The sequence below is a fragment of the Callospermophilus lateralis genome, unplaced genomic scaffold (assembly GCF_048772815.1).
Source record: "Callospermophilus lateralis isolate mCalLat2 unplaced genomic scaffold, mCalLat2.hap1 Scaffold_210, whole genome shotgun sequence".
NCBI classification, from domain to species: Eukaryota; Metazoa; Chordata; class Mammalia; order Rodentia; family Sciuridae; genus Callospermophilus; species Callospermophilus lateralis.
The window spans coordinates 1,533,452-1,555,990 of NW_027513072.1; positions in this window are offsets into that span (position 1 = coordinate 1,533,452).

Genomic DNA, 22,539 nt, shown 5'->3' on the forward strand with positions numbered 1-22,539 from the left:
TTATTGGTCTGTTTAAATTGTGTGTATCTTCCTGACAATCTGGGCAAATCATATGACTTAAGAAATTTATGAATATCTTTGATATCTTATATTTTATTGGAATATAAGATTTCAAAATAATTTCTAATTATCTTCTGTATTTCTGTAGTGTCCATTGTGATATTGCCTTTTTCACCCTGTATGTTAGTAATTTGAGCTCTCTCTGTTCTTCTCTTCATTAGCTTGGCTAAGGGTCTGTCGATCTTATTTATTTTTTCAAAGAACCAAGTTTTTGTTTTATCAATTTTTTAATGTTTTTTTTTGTTTCAATTTTATTGATTTCCGCTCTGATTTTAATTATTTCTTGCCTTCTACTACATTTGCTGTTGTTTTGGTCTTCCTTTTCTAGGGCTTTGAGATGAAGTGTGAGCTCATTTATTTGTTGGTTTTTTCATTTTTTGAGGAATTACCTCCAGGAAATGAATTTCCCTCTTTAAACTGCTTTCATTGTGTCCCATAGATTCCAATATGTTGTGTCTGTATTTCCATTCATCTCCAAGAATTTTTTGATTTACTCCTTTATGTCTTTTGTAACCCATTGATCATTCAGTAACATATTGTTCATTTTTCATAAGATGTATGATTTTTACATCTTTATTTTATTATTGATATCCAGTTTCATTCCACTGCAATCAGATAAGTTGCATGGTATTATCTCCACACCTTTATATTTACTAATAGTTGTCCTATGGCATAATATATGGTCTAACATTGAGAAGGATCCATGTGCTGTTGAGAAGAACGTGTATCCACTTGGTGATGGTTGATATATTCTACATATGTCGGTTAAGTCTAGGTTATTGATTGTGTTATTGAGTTCTAGAGTTTCTTTATTCAGCTTTTGTCTGGAGGATCTGTGCAATGGAGAGAGCGGTGTGTTGAAGTCACCCATAATTATTGTGTTGTGGTCTATTTGTCTCTTGAACTTGAGGAGAGTTTGTTTTATGAATGTTTCAGCACCATTGTTTGGTGCATATATATTGATAATTGTTATGTCTTGTTGGTGGATGGTACCTTTTAATAGTATGTAGTGTCCTTCTTTATCCCTTTTGATTAACTTAGGTTTGAAGTTGATTTCATTCGATATGACTATGGCCACTCCTGCTTGCTTCGGGGAACGATGTGAGTGGTATGATTTTTCCCAACCTTTCACCTTCAGTCTGTGTATGTCTTTTCCTATCAGATGAGTCTCCTGAAGGCAGCATATTGTTGGATTTGTTTTTTTAATCCAGGTTATTAGCCTATGTCTCTTAATTGGGGAATTTAAGCCATTAACGTTTAAGGTTACTATTGAAATATGGTTAGTACTACCCGTTGTGCGTGTTTATTTATTTATTTTTATATGGGTAGTAATTTCTTTTGGATATTTTTTTTTCCTTTCTTTTACTGAGTTATTTCCCACTGTTAGTTTGGCTAGCTGTTTTTCAATTCCTCTTCTTGTAGTGTTTTGCTCAAGATGCCATGCAGTGCTGGTTTTCTGGCTGCGAATTCTTTTAACTTTTATTTATAATGAAATATTTTATTTTCATTATCAATACTGGATACAGTATTCTTGGTTGGAATCCATTATTTTTTATCGTTGGAAATACGTTGTTCCAGGATCTTCTTGCTTTCAACCTCTGTGATGAAAAATCAGCCATTAACCTAATTGGTTTACCCCTGAATGTAATCTGCCTTCTTTCTCTCATAGCTTTTAATATTCTCCCCTTGTTCTCTATGTTGGATATCTTCATAATTATGTGTCTTGGAGTTGGTCTATTATAGTTTTGAATGTGCGGGGTCGTGTAGGCTTCCAGGATTTGGCAATCCCTTCCACCTTTAATATCTGGGAATTTTTCTTGGATTATTTCATTCATAAATTGTTCATTCCATTGGTTTGATGCTTTATGCCTTCTTCTATTCCAATGACTCTCAGGTTTGGTTTTTTTATGACATCATCTATATCTTGGATAGATTGCTCATGTCTTTTAAGCATCCTTTCTGTGTTGACTATATTCTTTTCAAGTTGATAAACTTTGTCTTCATTATCTGATGTTCTGGCTTCTACTTGATCTAGTCTATTTGTAATATTCTCGTTTGAGTTTTTAATTTGGTTTATGGTTTCTTGCATTTTTAGGATTACTGTTTGTTTTTTTCTAAATCTCTATTTCGTGATAGAGCGTGTTCTTTGACATTTGAATTTTCTTAATTAATTCATTTTCAAAATATACGTTCATTGTTTGAACTTGCTGTCTAAAGTCTTCTCTAAGATTACATTCCATCTGAATTAGGTATGCCTTGACATCTTTCTCCATCCATTTTTCTGGTGCCTTTAGGTTCTCCTTTGTATTTAAGTTGTCCTGCATTGTTTGTGTTCCTTTTTCCACTTGTATTTTCATGGTGCTCAAGTTACTTTCCAACTCTGTTTCACTGCTGTGTTTCTGTTTTCTCCTTTAAATTTTTTTTGGTTTTTATACTTCCACTATCTCTCCTTTGTGTTAGGAGAAAATGTTTCGAGATTTTGGATTTAATTGTGATTTAATGTAAATTCATTGGTTTCATTACAGGCTTTCAGATTTTGATGGCATATAGAGAACAGAGGTTTGGACTTAGGATTTTATGTTAAGGTCCGGTGATTTGATTGTTTGGAGGTTAGGATACGTTAGCTTCTTTGGGGGGATAACTCAAATGCAGCCGGATATTAACAAGAAAATAGACAGGAGTACTTGGGAGTAGTAAAGGGCTTAGGTGGACTATAGACCTATTCGTAGTACTCATCTATTTGCATTTAGTAAGTTATAGGTAGTCTGGTTGTTCTTGCTGTTTTATTTTTGCAATCTGTCGGAACCTGGCGATGGTGACGTCAGCTTTCCAAGTTGTTGGCCTCTGGCTCCCTTGGTGGACTTTCCGTTGTGAGGGATACAACTTGACCGCTTCCTTAACCCATCTCAAACCCCAAACACATCCCAGATCTCAGTGAGGGCACAGCCAGCAGGACTCCACAGAATCCGTAGCGCCATTTTCCTCTGTTGCTGGTAGCTTCTCGGCGGCACCCCACCGTCTGTAGACGCAGGGCGGGCCGCAGGGCCGGCGGTGGATCAGTCAGCCTGAATCTCTGGTGGCACAGTTGGCTTGCGTTTGAGACTCAGTAACCGGTCCTCCGTGATGGAAATCCTTCCCCTAGGTTTCGGTGCACCGCAATTTTCCTGGAAATTCCTAACAAGATAGCTTTTTGTCGTTCTAACCCTGTATTCATCTGTGCAGTGATGCGGTACACTGGGTGTGATACACTCTATTTGCAGCCATCTCTCATTCTTGTTCTTATCTTTGCTGTATATTTTCACTGATGTCCATATCAAGAAATGCCCTGAACTATTCATAAGCCTTAAATCAGTATACTAATGATTACTCTGCATCCTCCTAGTTCACCCAAATGACATGGTGGAGTTCATTCCTGGAGAAAGCATGAGTCGAAAGACCCCATCAAAATCCATGGTAAGGTTGCTTATCTTCCTCTGAAATCCAGTGTTGCTCTTTAGTTTCTCTTTCTCTTGTGTTATGATATGGTTACCTGGAGATGACATACACAATTTCCTGAGTGTGCAGATTCTCATTAGGGTGTCTGTTGCCAAATGAGACCTCACTGAAGGCAACATTAACAAGAAACAGTATAAACTACACACTGTATGATAACAAGCTTTGTGCCTGGCTATGGTTTTCTCTCCTGGCCATCGAATTCCTTAATTATCACCTAATATAGACCTGTGACATAAATCCCCTAGAAAAAGCTTGTGTCATTTGGTGAGAGTACATTTGCTATCTGTTCCCTTGATTTGCCCACATTCTCATTGGATATTCGAATGTCACCAAGTAAACAAAAGACTTGTGCACACAGGTCAGAGCATGGCTTGATGTTCATAGTGACTCCTTTTCTCTATTCACAGGATGATTCAAAAGGATCCATAATTGGTATGTATCCGGGGTCACTCTCTTCCTTTTGAAAATGTAGATGATGCCCAGGGTCAGAGAGTCTTCCTTCCTTTTGAGTGCAGAGTCTCAGTGATTCCACTACTTCCTTGAGAATGAGAAGTGAGGGGTTTGTTGTCTAAATTGATTTAAAAATATCTATGGTCATTCTGCATATTTCCTTGAAGCACCTGTGTGAGTTGAGCAACGTGGTTAGGTCAATGAAAGTTTTATACATGTGTCTCTGTGTGCATTCATGCAACATGATTCTGAGTGTGACTTTTTGTTCGTTTTTGCACATTTGTTTGTTTCTTTAGATATATACATGCCAAGATGCCAATGTCCACATGTTTAAACAAAAAAAGCCATCTCCATTAGATCATGATTCTGTATATGTGTAAATAGATCAAACTGTAAACTTTCCATGTGTGCAGTTCATTCCACACCAATACCTCAATTAACATGCAAAACATATCCCATCAAAACCCAGAAAATGTTCACGACACTCTATAAAGGAAAAGCTCCACTTCATTCCTGTCACTGCACCAGTAGCAACTTCATTTAATAGCAAACCTCACCTGTCAGTAGGTCCTATATTTAATCAGTGCATGTGATTATTCACAACACTTCACTCATGAAAAATTTTCACGTTCATATAAATTTTTTGTGAGAGGTGTCAGAATTCATCTTCCAATCCCCATTCTAGGCAAAAGTTTCTGGACAGGGCCAATCCTTATCAGTGACCCTCAGGTTCACCAATGCACTATGCTCACTTATGGTGGGCATCTGAGTCAGAGGAGATGCACAGGTCAGATATTACTGTAACTAAGGAAGGTCTTACTTTGCATGTTCCAACTGACACTGAAAGCTACCTTTTTGTGTGTTTTTGTAGACACTACTTTGTAGAAACATGTTTTAACTGGATGGGTTTTCATGGGGGCCATATCAGCACAATTTCAATTCATCCAGTTACAGAGCAAAAGTTGGGCTGTAGTGAAGATCCAGCTCAGCACAGCAGTGGTGTCCGATCCCTAGTTTAGGTCTGTGCTGCCCCTTTTGTGGCCTGCAGGATATCACATTGACAGTATGTATGATAGGTCTTTATACTGTCAGTCTCATATGCTGTTTGGCTCCCTCTATTCATACATACATGGATAATGACACTCACTGGTCACTGTGAGGGTAGAAGAACTGTGGTCATCATTCCTTCTCATCCCTGAACTCCTCCCTGGGCAGAGTGTCTTCATCTTAGTCCATGACATCATTTGGTAAATACAACTATGTGCTAAGATCTCACTTGTTCAGCATGTGGGGCTCTACAATGAACCAGGTATCCACCTGGAATCTGACCAGGATCAGCCAGAATCAGTTGGGACGTTAAGAAGATAACATTGTGTCCAAGCTTTTCACACACATTTCTCATGAGCTCTATGTGGGAAGTGCTTGACTTTGAGGGGAGCCATCAGGATCGTTTTTTTTTTTTTAATTGGTTGTTCAAAATATTACAAAGCTCTTGACATATCCTATTTCATACATTAGATTCAAGTTGGTTATGAACTCCCAATTTTACGCCAAATACAGATTGCAGAATCACATCAGTTACACATCCACATTTTTACATAATGCCCTGTTAGTAACTCTTGTATTCTGCAACCTTTCTTATCCTCTACTATCCCCCCTCCCCTCTTCTCCCATCTTCGCTCTCTACCCCATCTACCATAATTCATTTCTCTCCTTGTTTATTTTTCCATTATCCTCACAACCTCTTATATGTAATTTTGAATAACAAGGAGGGTCTTCCTCCATTACCATGCAATTTCTCTTTTCTCTCCCTTTCCCTCCCACTCATGTATATGTTCAATATTCATCTTTACTTTCTGCTCTTCCTCCCTGCTCTATTTCTAGTTGCTCTCATTATATCAAAGAATACATTTGGTACTGGTTTTTAAGGGATTGGGTAGCTTCACTAAGCCTAATCTGCTCTAGTGCCATCCATTTCCCTGCAAGTTCCATGATTTTGTCATTTTTTGTGCTGTGTAATACTCCATGTTGTATAAATGCCACATTTTTTTGTCCATTCATCTATTGAAGGGCATCTGGGTTGGTTCTACAGTCTAGCAATTCTGAATTGTGCTGCTATGAACATCGATGTTGTAGTATCCCTGTACTATGCTCTTTTAGGATCTTCAGGGAATTGTCCAAGAAGGGCAATAGCTGGGTCAAATGGTGGTTCCATTCCCGGCTTTCCCAGGAATCTCCATACTGCTTTCCAAATTGGCCGCACCAGATTGCAATGCCACCAGCAATTTTCAAGAGTACCCTTTTCCCCACATCCTCTCCAGCACTTGTTGTTGTTTGACTTCAGAATGGCTGCCAATCTTACAGGAGTGAGATGATATCTTAGGCTGGTTTTGATCTGAATTTCTCTGAATGTTAGAGATGATGAGCATTTTTTCATGTACTTGTTGATTGATTGTATGTCCTCCTCTGAGAAGTGTCTGTTCAGGTCTTTGGCCCATTTGTTGATTGGGTTATTTTTTTTCTTATTGTTAAATTTTTTGAGTTCTTTGTATACTCTGTATATTAGGGCTCAATCTGAAGTGTGAGGAGTAAAAATTTGTTCCCATGATGTAGGCTCACTATTTACCACTCTTATTGTTTCTCTTGCTGAGAAAAAATTTTCATTTTAAGTAAGTCCAATTTGTTGATTCTTGTCAATAACTTTTGTGCTATGGGTGTCCTATTAAGGAATTTGGAGCCCGACCCTACAATATGTAGATGGGAGCCAATTTTTTTTCTATCAGACGCAGAGTCTCTGATTTGATATCTAGCTTCTTGATCCACTTTGAGTTAATTTTTGTGCATGGCGAGAGGAGGGTATTCAATTTCATTTTGTTGCATATGTATTTCCAGTTTTCCCAGCACCATTTGTTGAAGATGCTATTTTTCCTCCATTGCATGCTTTTTTCCCCTTTATCAAATATAAGATAGTTATAATTTTGTGGATTTGTCTCTGTGTTCTGTAATCTGGCTATTGGTCCACCCGCCTGATTTGGAACCAGTACCGTGCTGTTTTTGTTACTATTGCTCTGTAGTACACTTTGAAATCTTGTATCACTATACGTCCTGATTCGCACTTCCTGCTTAGAATTGCTTTTGCTATTCTGGGTCTTTTGTTCTTCCATATGAATTTCATGATTACTTTATCTATTTCTACAAGAAATGCCATTGGGAGTTTGATTGGCATTGTTTTAAACCAATAGAGAACTTTGGATAATATCGCCATTTTGATGATGTTAGTTCTTCTTTTCCATGAACAGGGTATATTTTTCCTCCTTCTAAAGTCTTCTTCTATTTCTCTCTTTAGGGTTCTGTAGTTTTCATCGTATTAATCTTTCACCTCTTTTGTTAGGTTGATTCTCAAGTATTTTATTTTATTTTATTTTTTTTGAGGAAATTGTGAATGGGGTGGTTGTCCTCATTTCCATTTCAGAAGATTTGTCACTGATATAAAGGAATGCCTTTTATTTATGCGTGTTGATTTTATATTCTGCCATTTTGCTCAATTCACTTATTAGCTCTAGTAGTTTCTTTGTACAACCTTTTTGGTCTGTTAGATATGTTATCATATCATCCGCATATGGTGATAATTTAAGTTCTTCTTTTCCTATTTTTGTGCCTTTAATTTCTTTTGTCTGTCTAATTTCTCTGGTTAGTATTTCGAGGACTAAATTGAATAGAAGTGTTGAAAGAGGGCATCCCTGTCATGTTCCAAATTTTAGAGGGAATGCCTTCATTTTTCCTCCATTCAGAATGATGCTAGCCTGAGGCTTAGCATATACAGCATTTACAATGTTGATGTAACTTCTTGTTATCCCTAGTTTTTCTAGTGTTTTGAACATAAAGGGATGCTGAACTTTGTGGAATGCTTTTTCTGCATCTATAGATATGATCATGTGGTTCTTATGGTTAAATCTATTGATGTGGTGAATAACATTTATTGATTTCTATATATTGAACCAGCCTTGCTTCCCGAGGATCAATTCTACTTGATTATGGTGCACGATTTTTTTGATATGCTTTTGTATTTGATTCGCCATAAATTTATTGAGGATTTTTGATTCTAAGTTCACTAGAGATATTGATCTGTAGATTTCTTTCTTTGATGTGTCTTTGTCTGGTTTTGGGATCAGGGTGATGTTGGCCTCATAAAATAAATTTGGAAGAGCTCCTTCTTTTTCTATTTCTTGAAATAACTTGAAAAGTATTGGTATTATTTCTTTTTTGAAGGTTTTGTAAAACTCTGCCATATATCCATCTGGTCTAGGGCTTTTCTTGGTTGGTAGTCTTTTGATGGCTTCTTCAATTTCCTCCTTGGTATTGGTCTATTTATATTGTGTGTATCTTCCTGACTCAATCTGGGCAAATCATATGACTTAAGAAATTTATCAGTAACTTCGCTATCTTCTATTTTATTGGAATATAGGGTTTCAAAATAATTTCTAATTATCTTCTGTATTGCTGTAGTGTCTGTTGTGATATTGCCTTTTTCATCTCGTATGTTAGTAATTTGAGCTCTCTCTCTTCTTCTCTTCATTAGCATGGCTAAGGGTCTGTCAATCATATTTATTTTTTCAAAGAACCAACTTTTTGTTTTATCAATTTTTAATTTTTTTTGTTTGTTTGTTTCAATTTGGTTGACTTCCACTCTAATTTTAATTATTTCTTGCCTTCTACTATATTTGCGGTTGTTTTGCTCTTCCTTTTCTAGGGCTTTGAGATGAAGTGTGAGCTCATTTATTTGTTAGTTTTTTCATTTTTTGAGGAATGACCTCCAGGAAATGAATTTTCCTCTTAAAACTGCTTTCATTGTGTCCCACAGATTTCAATATGTTGTGTCTGTATTTCCATTCATCTCCAAGAATTTTTTGATTTCCTCCTTTATGTCTTTTGTAACCCATTTATCATTCAGTAACATATTGTTCATTTTCCATGAGATGTATGATTTTTCCTTCCTTCTTTTATCATTGATATCCAGTTTCATTCCACTGTAATCAGATAAGATGCATGGTATTATCTCCGTACCTTTATATTTTCTAAATGTTGTCCTATGGCATAATATATGGTCTATCTTTGAGAAGGATTCATGTGCTGCTGAGAAGAACGTGTAACTACTTGATGATGGTTGATATATTCTATATATGTCGGTTAAGTCTAGGTTATTGATTGGGTTATTGAGTTCTATAGTTTCTATTCAGCTTTTGTCTGGAGGATCTGTCCAATGGAGATAGCCGTGTGTTGAAGTCACCCATAATTATTCTGTTGTGGTCTATTTGACTATTGAACTTGAGGAGAGTTTGTTTTATGAGTGTTACAGCACCATTGTTTGATGCATACATATTGATTATTGTTATGTCTTGTATGTGGATGGTTCCTTTTAATAGTATGTAGTGTGCTTCTTTACCCCTTTTGATTAACTTAGGTTTGAAGTTGATTTTATTCGATTTGACTATGGCCACTCCTGCTTGCTTCGGGGCACCATGTGAGTGGTATGATTTTTCCCAACCTTTCACCTTCAGTCTGTGTATGTGTTTTCCTATCAGATGAGTCTCCTGAAGGCAGCATATTGTTGGATTTTTTTTTTTTCGTCCAGGTTATTAGCCTATGTCTCTTAATTGGGGAATTTAAGCCATTAACGTTTAAGGTTACTATTGACATATGCTTAGTACTAACCTCATGCTTGTTTATTTATTTATTTAAATATGGCTAGTTTTTTTTTTGTTTATTTTTTCCCTTCCCTTTACTGAGTTACCTCCCACTGTTAGTTTGGGGTGCTGTTTTTCAATTCCTCTTCTTTTAGTGTTTTGCTAAGGATGCCATGCTGTACTGGTTTTATGGCTGTGAATTCTTTTAAGTTTTTTTTATCATAAAATATTTTAGTTTCATTGTCAAATCTGAAGCTAAATTTTGCTGGATACAGTATTCTTGGTTGGAATCCATTATTTTTTAGCAGTTGAAATACGTTGCTCCAGGATCTTCTCGCTTTCAACGTCTGTGATGAAATATCAGCCGTTACCCTAATTTGTTTACCGGTGAATGTAATATGCCTCCTTTCTCTCGTAGCTTTTAATATTCTCTCCTTCTTCTGTATGTTGAATATCTTCATAATTATGTGTCTTGGAGTTGGTCTATTATGGTTTTGAAGGTTTGGGTCCTGTAGGCTTCCAGGATTTGGCAATCCATTCCATCGTTCATATCTGGACAATTTTCTAGGATTATTTCATTCAATAGATTGTTCATTCCTTTGGTTTGAACCTCTATGCCTTCTTCTATCCCAATGATTCTCACGTTTGGTTTTTTTATGACATCCCATTTCTCTTGGATAGATTGCTCGTGTCTTTTAAGCATCATTTCCGTGTTGACTATATTCTTTTCAAGTTGATAAACTTTGTCTTCATTATCTGATGCTCTGGCTTCTGCTTGATGTAGTCTATTTGTAATATTCTCGTTTGAATTTTTAATTTGCTTTATCGTTTCCTGCATTTCTAGGATTACTGTTTGTTTGTTTTTTTTTTTTTTTGAAATCTCTATTTCGTGATAGAGCTCGTTCTTTGACATTTGAATTTGCTTATTTAATTCATTTTCAAAATATACTTTCATTGTTTGAACTTGCTGTATAAACTCTTCTCTGAGATTCCATTCCATCTTAATTAGGTATGCCTTGACTTCTTTCTCCATCCAATTTTCTGGTGCCTCTAGCTTCTCTTTTGTATTTAAGTTGTCCTGCATTGTTTGTACTATTTTTTTCCCTTGTTTTTTCATGGTGCTCAAGTTACTTTCCAACTCTCTTTGACTGCTGTGTTTCTGTTTTCTCCTTTAAATTTGTTTTGGTTTTTATAGTTCCACTATCTCTCCTTTGTGTTAGGAGATGATGTTTAGAGATGTTGGATTTAATTTTGATTTAAGGTAAATTCATTGGTCTCATTAAATCCTTCAGATTTTGATGGCATATTGAGAACAGAGGTTTGGACTTAGGATTTTATGTTAAGGTCGGGTGATTTGCTTGTATGGAGGTTAGTATATGTTAGCTTCTTTGGGGTGTTACGCAAATGCACGCAGATATTAACAAGAGAATAGACAGGAGTACTTGGGGGTAGTTAAGGGCTTAGGTGGAGTATAGACCTGTTCGTAGAATTCATCTATTTGCATTTGATAAGTTATATGTAGTCTGGTTGTTCATGCTGTTTTATTGTTGCAATCTGTCGGAATCTGGCGATGGTGAAGTCAGCTCTTCAAGATGGTGTCCGCTGGCTTCCTTGGTGGATTTTCCATTGTTGGGGATAGAACTGGACTGCTTCCTTCCCCAATCTCAAACCCCAAACTCAGCCCAGAGCTCAGTGAGGGCACAGCCAGCAGGACTCCACAGAATCCGTAGCGCCATTTCTCTCTGCTTGCTGGTGGCTTCTCGGCAGGACCCCACTGTCTCTAGCCGCGGGGTGGGCCGCAGTGCGGGCGGCGGATCAGTTAGCCTGGATCTCTGGTCGCACTGTTGGCTCACGTTTGAGACTCAGTAAACGGTCCTCGATGATGGAAATCCTTCCCCTAAGTTTCGGTGCACCCCAATTTAGCTAGAAATTTCTAACAAGATAGCTTTTTGTCGTTCTAACCCTGTATTCATCTGTGCAGTGATGCGGTACACTGGGTGTGGGACACTCTATTCGCAGCCATCTCTCATTATTGTTCTTATCTTTGCTGTATATTTTCACTGATGTCCATATCAAGAAATGCCCTGAACTATTCATAAGCCTTAAATCAGTATACTAATCATTATTCTGCATCCTCCTAGTTCACCCAAATGACATGGTGGAGTTCATTCCTGGAGAAAGCATGAGTCGAGAGACCTCATCAGAAGCCATGGTAAGGTTGCTTATCTTCCTCTGAAATCCAGTGTTGCTCTTTAGTTTCTCTTTCTCTTGTAATATGATATGGTTTCCTGGAGATGACCTACACAATTTCCTGACTGTGCAGATTCTCATTGGGGTGTCTGTTGCCAAATGAGACCTCACTGAAAGCAACATTAACAAGAAACAGTATAAACTACACACTGTATGATAACAAGCTTTGTGCCTGGCTATGGTTTTCCCTCCTGGCCATCGAATTCTTTAATTATCACCTAATATAGACCTGTGACACAAATCCCCTAGAAAAGCTTGTGTCGTTTGGTGAGAGTACATTTGCTATCTGTTCCCTTGATTTGCCCACATTCTCATTGGATATTCGAATGTCACCAAGTAAACAAAAGACTTGTGCACACAGGTCAGAGCATGGCTTGATCTTCATAGTGACTCCTTTTCTGTATTCACAGGAGGATTCAAGAGGATCCATAATTGGTATGTATCCTGGCCTCACTCTCTTCCTGTTGCAAAATGTAGATGATGCCAAGGGTCATAGAGTCTTCCTTCCTTTGGAGTGCAGAGACTCAGTGATTCCACTACCTCCTTGAGAATGAGAAGAGAGGGGTTTGTGGTCTAAATTGAATAAAATAAATCTATGGCCATTCTGCATATTTCCTTGAAGCACCTTTGTGAGTTGATCAACGTGGTTAGGTCAATGAGAGTTTTCTACATGTATCTCTGTGTGCACTCTTGCAACATGATTCTGAGTGTGACTTTGTGTTCGTTTTTGCATATTTGTCTGTTTCTCTAGATATATACATGCCAAGATGCCAATGTCCACATGTTTAAACAAAAAAAGCCATCTCCATTAGATCATGATTTTGTATATGTGTAAATAGATCAAACTGTAAACTTTCCATGTGTGCAGTTCATTCCACACCAATACCTCAATTAACATGCAAAACATATCCCATCAAAACCCAGAAAATGTTCACGACACTCTATAAAGAAAAAGCTCCACTTCATTCCTGTCACTGCACCAGTAGCAACTTCATTTAATAGCAAACCTCACCTGTCAGTAGGTCCTATATTTAATCAGTGCATGTAATTGTTCAGAACACTTCACTCATAAAAAATTTTCACGTTCATATACATTTTTTGTGAGAGGTGTCAGAATTCATCTTCCAATCCCCATTCTATGCACAAGTTTCTGGACAGGGCCAATCCTTAACAGTGGCTCTCAGGTCCACCAATGCACTATGCTCACTTATGGTGGACATCTGAGACAGAGGAGATTCAAAGACCAGAGATTACTTTAGCTAAGGAAGGGCTTACTTTGCATGTGCCAACTGACACTGAAAAATACCTTATTGGGTCTTTTTGTAGACACTACTTTGTAGAAACATGTTTTCACTGGATGGATTTTCATGGGGCCTGATCAGCACAATTCCAGCTCATCTAGTTACAGAGCAAAAGGTGGGCTCTATTGAAGGTCCAGCTCAGCACAGCAGTGGTGTCTGATCCCTTGTTTGGGTCTGTGCTGCCCCCTGTGTGGCCTGCAGAATATCACAATGACAGTATATATGAAACGTCTTCATACTGTCAGTCTCAAGTACTGTCTAGGTCCTTCTATTCATACATACATGGATACTGACACTGACTGGTCACTGTGAGGGTAGAACCACTGTAATCATCATTCCTTCTCATCCTAGAACTCCTCCCTGTGCAGAGTGTCTTAATCTTAATCCACGACATCATTTGATAAATGCAACTCTGTGCTAAGATCCCACTTGTTCAGCATGTGGGGCTCTACAATGAACCAGGTATCCACCAGAGATCTGACCAGGACCAGGCAGAATCAGTAGGGAAGTTAAGATAGCATTGTGTCCAAGCTTTTCACACACATTTCTTATGAGCTCTAGGTGGGATGTGCTTGAATTTGAGGGGAGCCATCTGGATCTTAATGTTGACTTTGTTTATGTCGATTCCTCAGGCCCTCAGAGAGTTCCTGGCACTTTTCACTTTTGCATGACACCGCAGTCTACTTATAAATGAGGAGTATGAGTAGTGAGAACATGCTAGCAAACTGACTCCACAGTCTACTTATAAATGAGGAGTATGAGGAGTGATAACATTCTAGCAAACTGACTCCACAGTCTACTTATAAATGAGGAGTATGAGGAGTGAGAACATGCTAGCAAACTGCTGTCCACAGAAACCCGGGGGAAGGAAATTCTTGTCTGCTTCATCTTTGAACTCCTGGTTTTGGCCATCCAAAATAACAGTATTTTTAATTTAATTTTAATTTTTATACGAAACTTTCAAAGTGGCCAGTAGACCCATGTGGATAAAGCAGAGGACATTCCCATTCTCTTCTGGACCGCTGCTCTGATGATGGCACAGTGTATGTTCTGTGAGTTTATATTCCTGAAACTGTTGGCATCACAGTTTGCATGTCAGCTTGGTCTGTTTCAACGAGAAAGGGATAATATCCCAATGGAAGAAAGTAGTTAAAATTTGACTCCTTACAGCTCCACTCTCTCATTGGAAGGTTTGCAATTGTTTGCAGCATCCTGTTTGAGGCCTCTGACTCCCCAGAACCCAGAGAGGGTCTGAGAACCCAGAACAGAGATGTAGATGATCCTGACTATTAATATTAGTATCACTATATTTTTCTTTCCAATAACGAAACCCAGAAACTGAATAAATTATACATGTGGGTGTGTTTAGCTTACAGTTCTGCAGGTACAAGAGCATGGCACTAGCAAACACTTTTCTTTAGTGAATACCCTCTTAGCTGCATTGCGTGATTGGTGGTGTCTGCAGGGATGCAGGTGCAGTAGAGAGACATCACATGGCGAGACACGAAGCCAGCAGGGATCAGTTGATTCATTTGCTCTTCTTATATAACAGGATCTAACAAGGGTTTGAGAAATCTGTATTCTTACTTCTGACTCTCATGCCGTCAAATGTCCTCACCACCTCCAAGCAGACCCTTCCTCACACAGATTTCACAAATCTCATTGTGGCCATACTGAGCACCAAGCCTCAATCACACAATCCAGTGTGGGATAAAAAACATCCAACCCTAGCAACCATCATAAGCTTAGTTGTGTAGAAGAAAGAATGAGTCAATCTTAAGTAACTCAGTTGATGATGTCTGTGTCTCTAAAGGTTGGACATGGAGCAAAGATTATGATTCAAGCTGTGACGAGGAAAAGCCTGCAGGTAGGAACAGCCCTTGGGGTATGAAAAAATGGGAAAGGTTTCATGGTAAGATTTGAGTTCACCTACTCATGTGGGAAATAAGGAATGGGAATAAAATTGAGAAAACAGAAATATGTATTATTTTCATAAAAAGAAGGGTTAGTAGACCTTCTGACATCCTGTTCATAAGAAGACAACTTTTGCTTTGAAAGGTAAACACAATCTTTCATGTTAAGTCCCATTCTGTCCTAAATTTGCCTCTAATAAACATCAAGTAGCCTGGCTTTCATTATTTATTATTTTTTGGCATTGTGCATGAAAGAAATAAGATCTGCACTTTAGGTTTGACCCACAAGGGAAAGAATCTAGTGGGACATACTTTCTTAGAAGCACTTTGCAAACCTGTAATTGAAGCTCTCACTAGTGATAAGTAGTGAGTAAGAAGTCACAATTCCCCTCTGAATGTTATCTTTTTAGAGCAGCACTTTCTCTTCTGTGTTTTGTCTATTTCTGGTCAAAAATGAACTCCCAAATGTGGGCAACCTAAAGAAAATTGTTTCTGTGCACCCTGGACAGGCCACTGTGTTCTCCTGTAAAAGAGTGGGGAGAAGTTCCTCTGTGAACATGTTTCTAACCCCGAGTCTTTGTCTAATTCCCAAGCACTTGGACTAGGGAAAATCTGAATTTGCTTGTATTTAAGAGGCCTAAGTCCAGAAAATCAGGAAGACTGTGGCTGTCTCTTGGAAGAACAGGATGACACAGAATCCCTACCAAGTACAATGGCAGAATGTGAACTGGTGGAAAAGAGCTCTTGGGATGCTAGATCTATTTCTCATTGCAGAGGTGAGGTGGTGGAGACCAGGAGACAGGAATGCAGACAAGAGGAAGAATGGAGAGCTTTGACTGTGCATTCTAGAACACCAGGAGCAGGAGCAACTTAAGTTATCACCTTGAATTTAACTCTGCCTTTCCTTTTTTTAAGGCCACATCATGACCATCACGGCAATGGTTCACAAAGAAAACATAGAAAGTGATTCAGAGGATGAGGAGGAGGACAAAAGGACAAGAAATCTGCAAGTAATTGATTTTATATTGGTTTCTCTTAATTATTCTTTCTTATGTAAAAACTCTGTAGATTTTCCATGTTTCATCTTTCCCACATTTTATGACTTTTCTAAAGGTGCTTTCCTCATCCAGATCTTTGAGGTCCTTGGACCTTCAATGTCTGTTAAATCTCTCTGCACTAACATTCTTAGTCTTTCCCTACTTTTTTTTTACCACAAGCAACACCACTGAATCATGCTGAGTAATACTGCATACCCATATACTGAGTTTGAGTTGTAGGCAGCATCAGAAATACTGAGTTGTTGCCTGATACATGAGACACAAACAATCTGGTTCTGGTTTACTGACCACTGAATAGCTGGGCTCTGACTTTGCTGGCTCTGAACATGCATGAATGTATCCTTCCTTTCCTAGGTCAAGATTACGCAATTGGAATGTAGGTCCCTTAACATGAATAGTTTCCAGGGGCCCTCTCCTGATTCAATATATGGGCTTAATGCAGCAAAGGCGATAAAGCAGTTTAAGAAGAGGAAATGTGAGTCTGGAAAGAATGGGAAGGAGAGCAGAGGTCAAATCAGTCCACATATTCTCCTTTGCTTTCTCAAGTTTCTTTGTTGCACTTTTTTGCAATCCATCAGAATCAATTAGAGCACTGAAGATTCTATAGTTGCATGTGACCATGGCCATGCAAGGGAAGGTACAATTTGGTAAAAATCAGTGCAGGAAGCTCTCTGAGGAATGGCACTACAGAGGGTAGGGCTGGAGGAGCCAGGGTCCTTGCTCCACCCTGTGTCATTACAGATGCTGCTCTTCAGGATTCCAGATGTATGCTACTCAGACTTTACACCCAGATGTCCCAGAGAACTCTTCCCATTGCCTCATGTTCACTCTCTAGGAAAGCAGCGTCAGAAGGTTCTGAAGGTGAATATCCATGAGAATTTCCTTCTGAGGACATTCATAGACACTCTTCCCACAGACAACACCCTCAGCTGAGGGCAGCATACCAGTCTCAGTGCTCCCTGCCCAGACCCCAGGAGAGATCAGGGCCCAAGTTCATCTTGAATTTCCTGAGGACAATTGTGGTCCTGGCCACTCTCTGTGGCCAGCAACTCATCCCAAGTGACCTTTTTACTTTGTTCTGTTTTATAGACCCCATAGGACACCAGGGAGAGCAGAGACTTTGGCCCTGGAACACAGGAGAGATGATACCTGCAGTGCACAGCAGCTGAAATTAACCTGTAAGACTCGGAGCAGGAGCTTGCTTTTCATTTCCAATGACATAACTGTCTATATTATATGGAATTTGCAGACTTATATGTTCTTTGTTTAATAATTTTAATATAAGTATTTCATGTCAAATTTTTCTATTAAATTTTATTTAATGGTAACAGATGCTTTTAAAATTCATTCTGTATAATAAAACACACTTGGGAAGAGAGGTGGGGGGGGAAAGTGAGGGAGAAGTGGAATTGCACGGAAGATGGAAGGAGACCCTCATCGTTATACAGAATACATGTATGATGATGTGAGCGAAAAAAAAGAAGTGTGTCACATTAGATTGGGTAGAGAGAACTGATGGGAGGGGAAGGGAAGGTAAGGAGGGAAAGGAAGGTCAGCTGAATAAAACAGACATTTGTATAGCTGTATGCATATTCATGACTGTATGACCAATGTGAATCTTGCAACCTGTACACTCAGAAAAATGAGAAATTATACCCCATCTTATTCAAAAATATGATATGTCAATATCATTGTACTGTCATGTTTAACTAATTAAAACAAATTTTAACAACACACACACTAAAAGAGGAATATGTTCCTGAGGCAGATCTTGATGAATTACAAAGATTTTACCTGGTAACTTCTATCACCATTACTCCTCTCCTCCCATACCCCTCAGTTTGCTTTTTTGGTTGTTTTTTAGAGTGGTATTATAACATTCACAAAATTATTGATGTGGGTGAATGGATGCAATAAAGAATCAAATAATTAAATTATAAGCTAAATTAAATCCCAACTAAATGTCATAAGTGTTTAATTAATTTATCCATTAATTAGCTAACTGAATCTCAAGTCAAAACACCCAATATAAGAAAGTGCTGGGAAACAATTGGCAATATTCATTTATGAAAAATTGTGGTTTTACATTTTATATCTTTTTTTCAATTAAGAACAATATTTTTTGTAATGTATCACATACATATAAAACAAGTTGGAAAACATACATTACAAACTTGTAACAATGGCTTTAAATACATTAACTGACATGTTTCTCATTGGAAATAGTTTGCTTGCTGTATATATATAGTGCATGAAAACTACTGATATAATAAAGTCTAGACAAAATATAATTGTCTGCTCTATGGTAACATATGAGCATCACTCTAATCTAACCATGCTAAAAGTTACATAATACTGTAAAAAATGTCTTAAAATCTATATACTTTAATAAGAAATAAATTCAATAAAGAATGATAATACAGGGACTAGGGATGTGGCTAAGTAGTAGAGTACTTACCTCACACATGTGAGGCCATGGGTTTGATTCTAAGCACCACACACAATAAACCAAATATACAAAGGCATTGAGTCCATTTACAACTAAAAGTATTTTTTTTTTAAAAGAATGATGGTGTTGGGTTGTAGCTGAATCGGAGAGCACTCGCCTCGCATATGTGAGGCACTGGGTTTGATTCTCAGCACCTCATATAAATAAATGAAGGTCCATTGATAATTAAAATATATATATAATGATATATATATATAAGAATGATAATACTGAGAACCAAGGCATTCAGATTTCAAAATTCATGCTTCTTTTCAGGTGATCTGATATTTTGCCAACTAAGTTTTCAAAATTTGTTCTAAGCCAACATTACTCATATATGTTACACATCTATTATTTCATAAATTTACTTTCCTCATGAAAGACCTTTGATAAACATCCAAAATATTTAGGTTAATTATATTTGAAATGGAGCTGAAAGAAATACTGCTATCAAATAAATATATTTGAAATGGAGCTGAAAGAAATACTGGTATGGTTTTTCACTGTGACCTCAAGTATTTAAGTATTACAAGTTATTCAACCAACACAACAAAGTTAAAATCATAATGGCACAGCATGAATTGTAAATAAATCAAAACAACAGAATGTGTAACACAAAGACAGAGCAGTGGCACATTAAAGGAGAACTAGCTGAATACAAATAATTGACTACTGCAGAGCATAAAATTAAAACAGTTCAAGTGAGACAAGGTGATGGAGAGGTCACCATGAAGGTGACAACTGATGATTCTGCTGACCACTGTTGTCCAGAATGGAAATTAAAAAATCATATTTTTAAAAACTTTGATAGGTATACAATTATCTCCAGAATTAAAAAAATAAAGATTTCCAATGCATCTGCCTTCTCTGAATAGAATAAAGCTCTAAGTTTGTCTGTCAACTGTTTTTTTGATCACACATAATTTTTAACTCTGAATTTTTTGGGTTGACATTGATGACTGTAACAACCAAAATTAGTCCATGATTACATGTTGTTAAAAACTTTTTAAAAACTTACTACTCAGATATTAGAACAGTTATCAATTTTTTTACAATATCAAATTTGTCAAATTTTCATTGAGGTCATGTGGCACACATCATTTAATTCAAAGCCACAACTCATTTGTCCCCATGATATCTTCTTCACACACACACACACACACACACACACACACACACAGACACACATACACCTACACACACACACACACACACACACACACACAAACAAATTTCTCCATCAGCAGTCTTGTATAGTAAAAGTGTCTAGTTTTTGTTCATTTTTTAATGCAATACACTTCTATCTACAATTTCATTACATGCATACAGCAAACAGGAAACTATGGGTTTTACATCCTTCATGATAATTTTATATACAGGGAGATTTAAAACAGTACTTCAACAGTTTGCCTAGTAATGTGACACAGAATGATTGTATCTTGTTCTCAAATTTTAATAAGGAGGTATAAAATACAGGTTCAATAATTTAAAATCAAGTATCCATCTTTTAAAAAATAGTGTTGCAGCATTGTGTTTGTATTACTTTTAAAACTTTTTAAGTTTCTCTCTCATGGCACAATCTTCTAATACTTCGTATATGAGAGGAAATTTTTTAAAAAATTGCAACTTCTGCCCCTGGAAGGGCTCTGTAGTGACTGAATGGCATATGAATTTTTATTGATTTTATATATTTACGTATACAACAGTGGAATGTATTCCAATTCTTATTACACATATAGAGCACAATTTTTCATACCTTTGTATATTAAGTATGTTCACACTAATTCATGCCTTAACACAAATACTTTCTGGTTTTTTTTTTGCATTACAATTCTTATCCCACATATATACCACATTTTTTTTCATATCTCAGGTTGAATATAAAGTATGTTGACCCCCAATTCAAGTCTTCATACATGTACTTTGAATAATGATGTCCATCACATTCCACCATCGTTTCTAATCCCCTGTCCTTCCCTTTACTTCCCACTCCTCTTTCCTATGTAGAATTCATCTAATCATCCCATGCTCCCCCTCCCTACCCCACTATGAGTCAGCCTCCTTGTATCAGAGAAAACAATTGGCATTTTTGTGTGTGTGTGGATTGGCTAATTTCACTTAGCATTATCTTCTCCAACGCCATTCATTTACCTGCAAATGCCATGATTTTATTCTCTCTTATTGCTGAATAAAATTCTATTGTGTATATGTGCCACATTTTTAAATCCTTTCATCCACTGAAGGGCATCTAGGTTGGCTCCAATGTTTAGCTATTGTGAATTGTGCTGCTATAAACATTGATGTGGCTGTGTCCCTGTTGTATGCTGTTTTTAATTCCTTTGGGTATAGTCCAAGGAGAAGGGATACCTGAGTCAAATGGTGGTTCCATTCCCAGATTTCCAAATAATCTTCATACTGCTTTCCATATTGGCTGCACCAATTTGCAGTCCAACCAGGTATGTACGAGTGTAGATTTTTCTCCACATCCTCGCCAACATTTTTGTTGTTTGTCTTCATAATAGCTGTCATTCTGAATGGAGTGAGATAATAACTTAGATTTGTTTTTTCAGAGAGAGGGAGAAGAGAGAGAGAGAGAGAGAGAGAGAGAGAGAGAGAGAGAGAGAGAGAGAGAGAGAGAGAAAATGAGTATATATATATATTTTAGTTTTCAGTGGACACAACATCTTTTTTTGTTTGTGGTGCTGAGGATCGAATCCAGGCCGCACGCATGCCAGGTGAGCGTGCTACCGCTTGAGCCACATCCCCAGCCCAAACTTAAAGTAGTTTTGATTTGCATTTCTCTAATTGCTATAGATGATGAGCATTTTTAAAATATATTTGTTAATTGATTGTATATCCTCTTCTGAGAAGTGTTTTTTCAATTCCTTGGCCCATATGTTGATTGAGTTTTTTGAGGTTTTTTTTGTTGTTGTTCTGTTTTTTTGTACTTAGGTTTTTGAGTTCTTTATATATCCTAGAGATTAGTGCTCCATTTGATGTGTGAGGGGTAAAAATTTGGTCCCAGGATGTAAGCTCTCTGTTCACCTCACAGATAGTTTCTTTTGCTTCAAGAAACTTTTTGGTTTGATTCTATCCTATATATTGATTCTTGCTTTTAATTTTTGTGCTATAGGAGTCTTATTAAGGAAATTGGGCCTAATCCCACATGATGAAGATTAGGGCCTACCTTTTTATTCTATTAGGCACAGAGTTTCAGGTTTCATTCCTAGGTTCTTGATCCATTTTGAGCTTAGTCTTGTGCAGGTAAAAGATAAGGGTTTAATTTCATATTTTTGCATATGGGTTTCCAGTTTTCCTAGTATCATTTTTGAAGATGCTCTCTTTTCTCCAGTGCATGTTTTTGGCACCTTTTTTAATATAAGATAATTGTAATTTGGGGGGTTACTCTCTGTGTCCTCTATTCTCTATCATTGGTCTACAAGTCTGATTTGGTGTGAATAGCATGCTGTTTTTGATACCATTGCTCTGTAGTATAGTTTAAGGTCTGGTATAGTGATGCCACCTGATTCACTTATCCTGCTAAGGATTACTTTAGCTATTCTGAGTCTCTTATTTTTCCATATGAATTTCATGATTGCTTTTTCTATTTCTATGAGGAATGCCATTGGAATTTTGATGAAAAATGCATTAAACATGTATAGTGCTTTGGGTAGTATAGTCATTTTGATAATATTAATTCTGCCTAACCAAGAACAAGGTAGATCTTTCCATCTTCTAAGGTCTTCTTTGATTTATCTCTTTAGGCTTCTGTAGTTTTTATTATACAGATCTTTCACCTCTTTTGTTAAGTTGATTCCCAATTATCTTATTTTTTAGGTA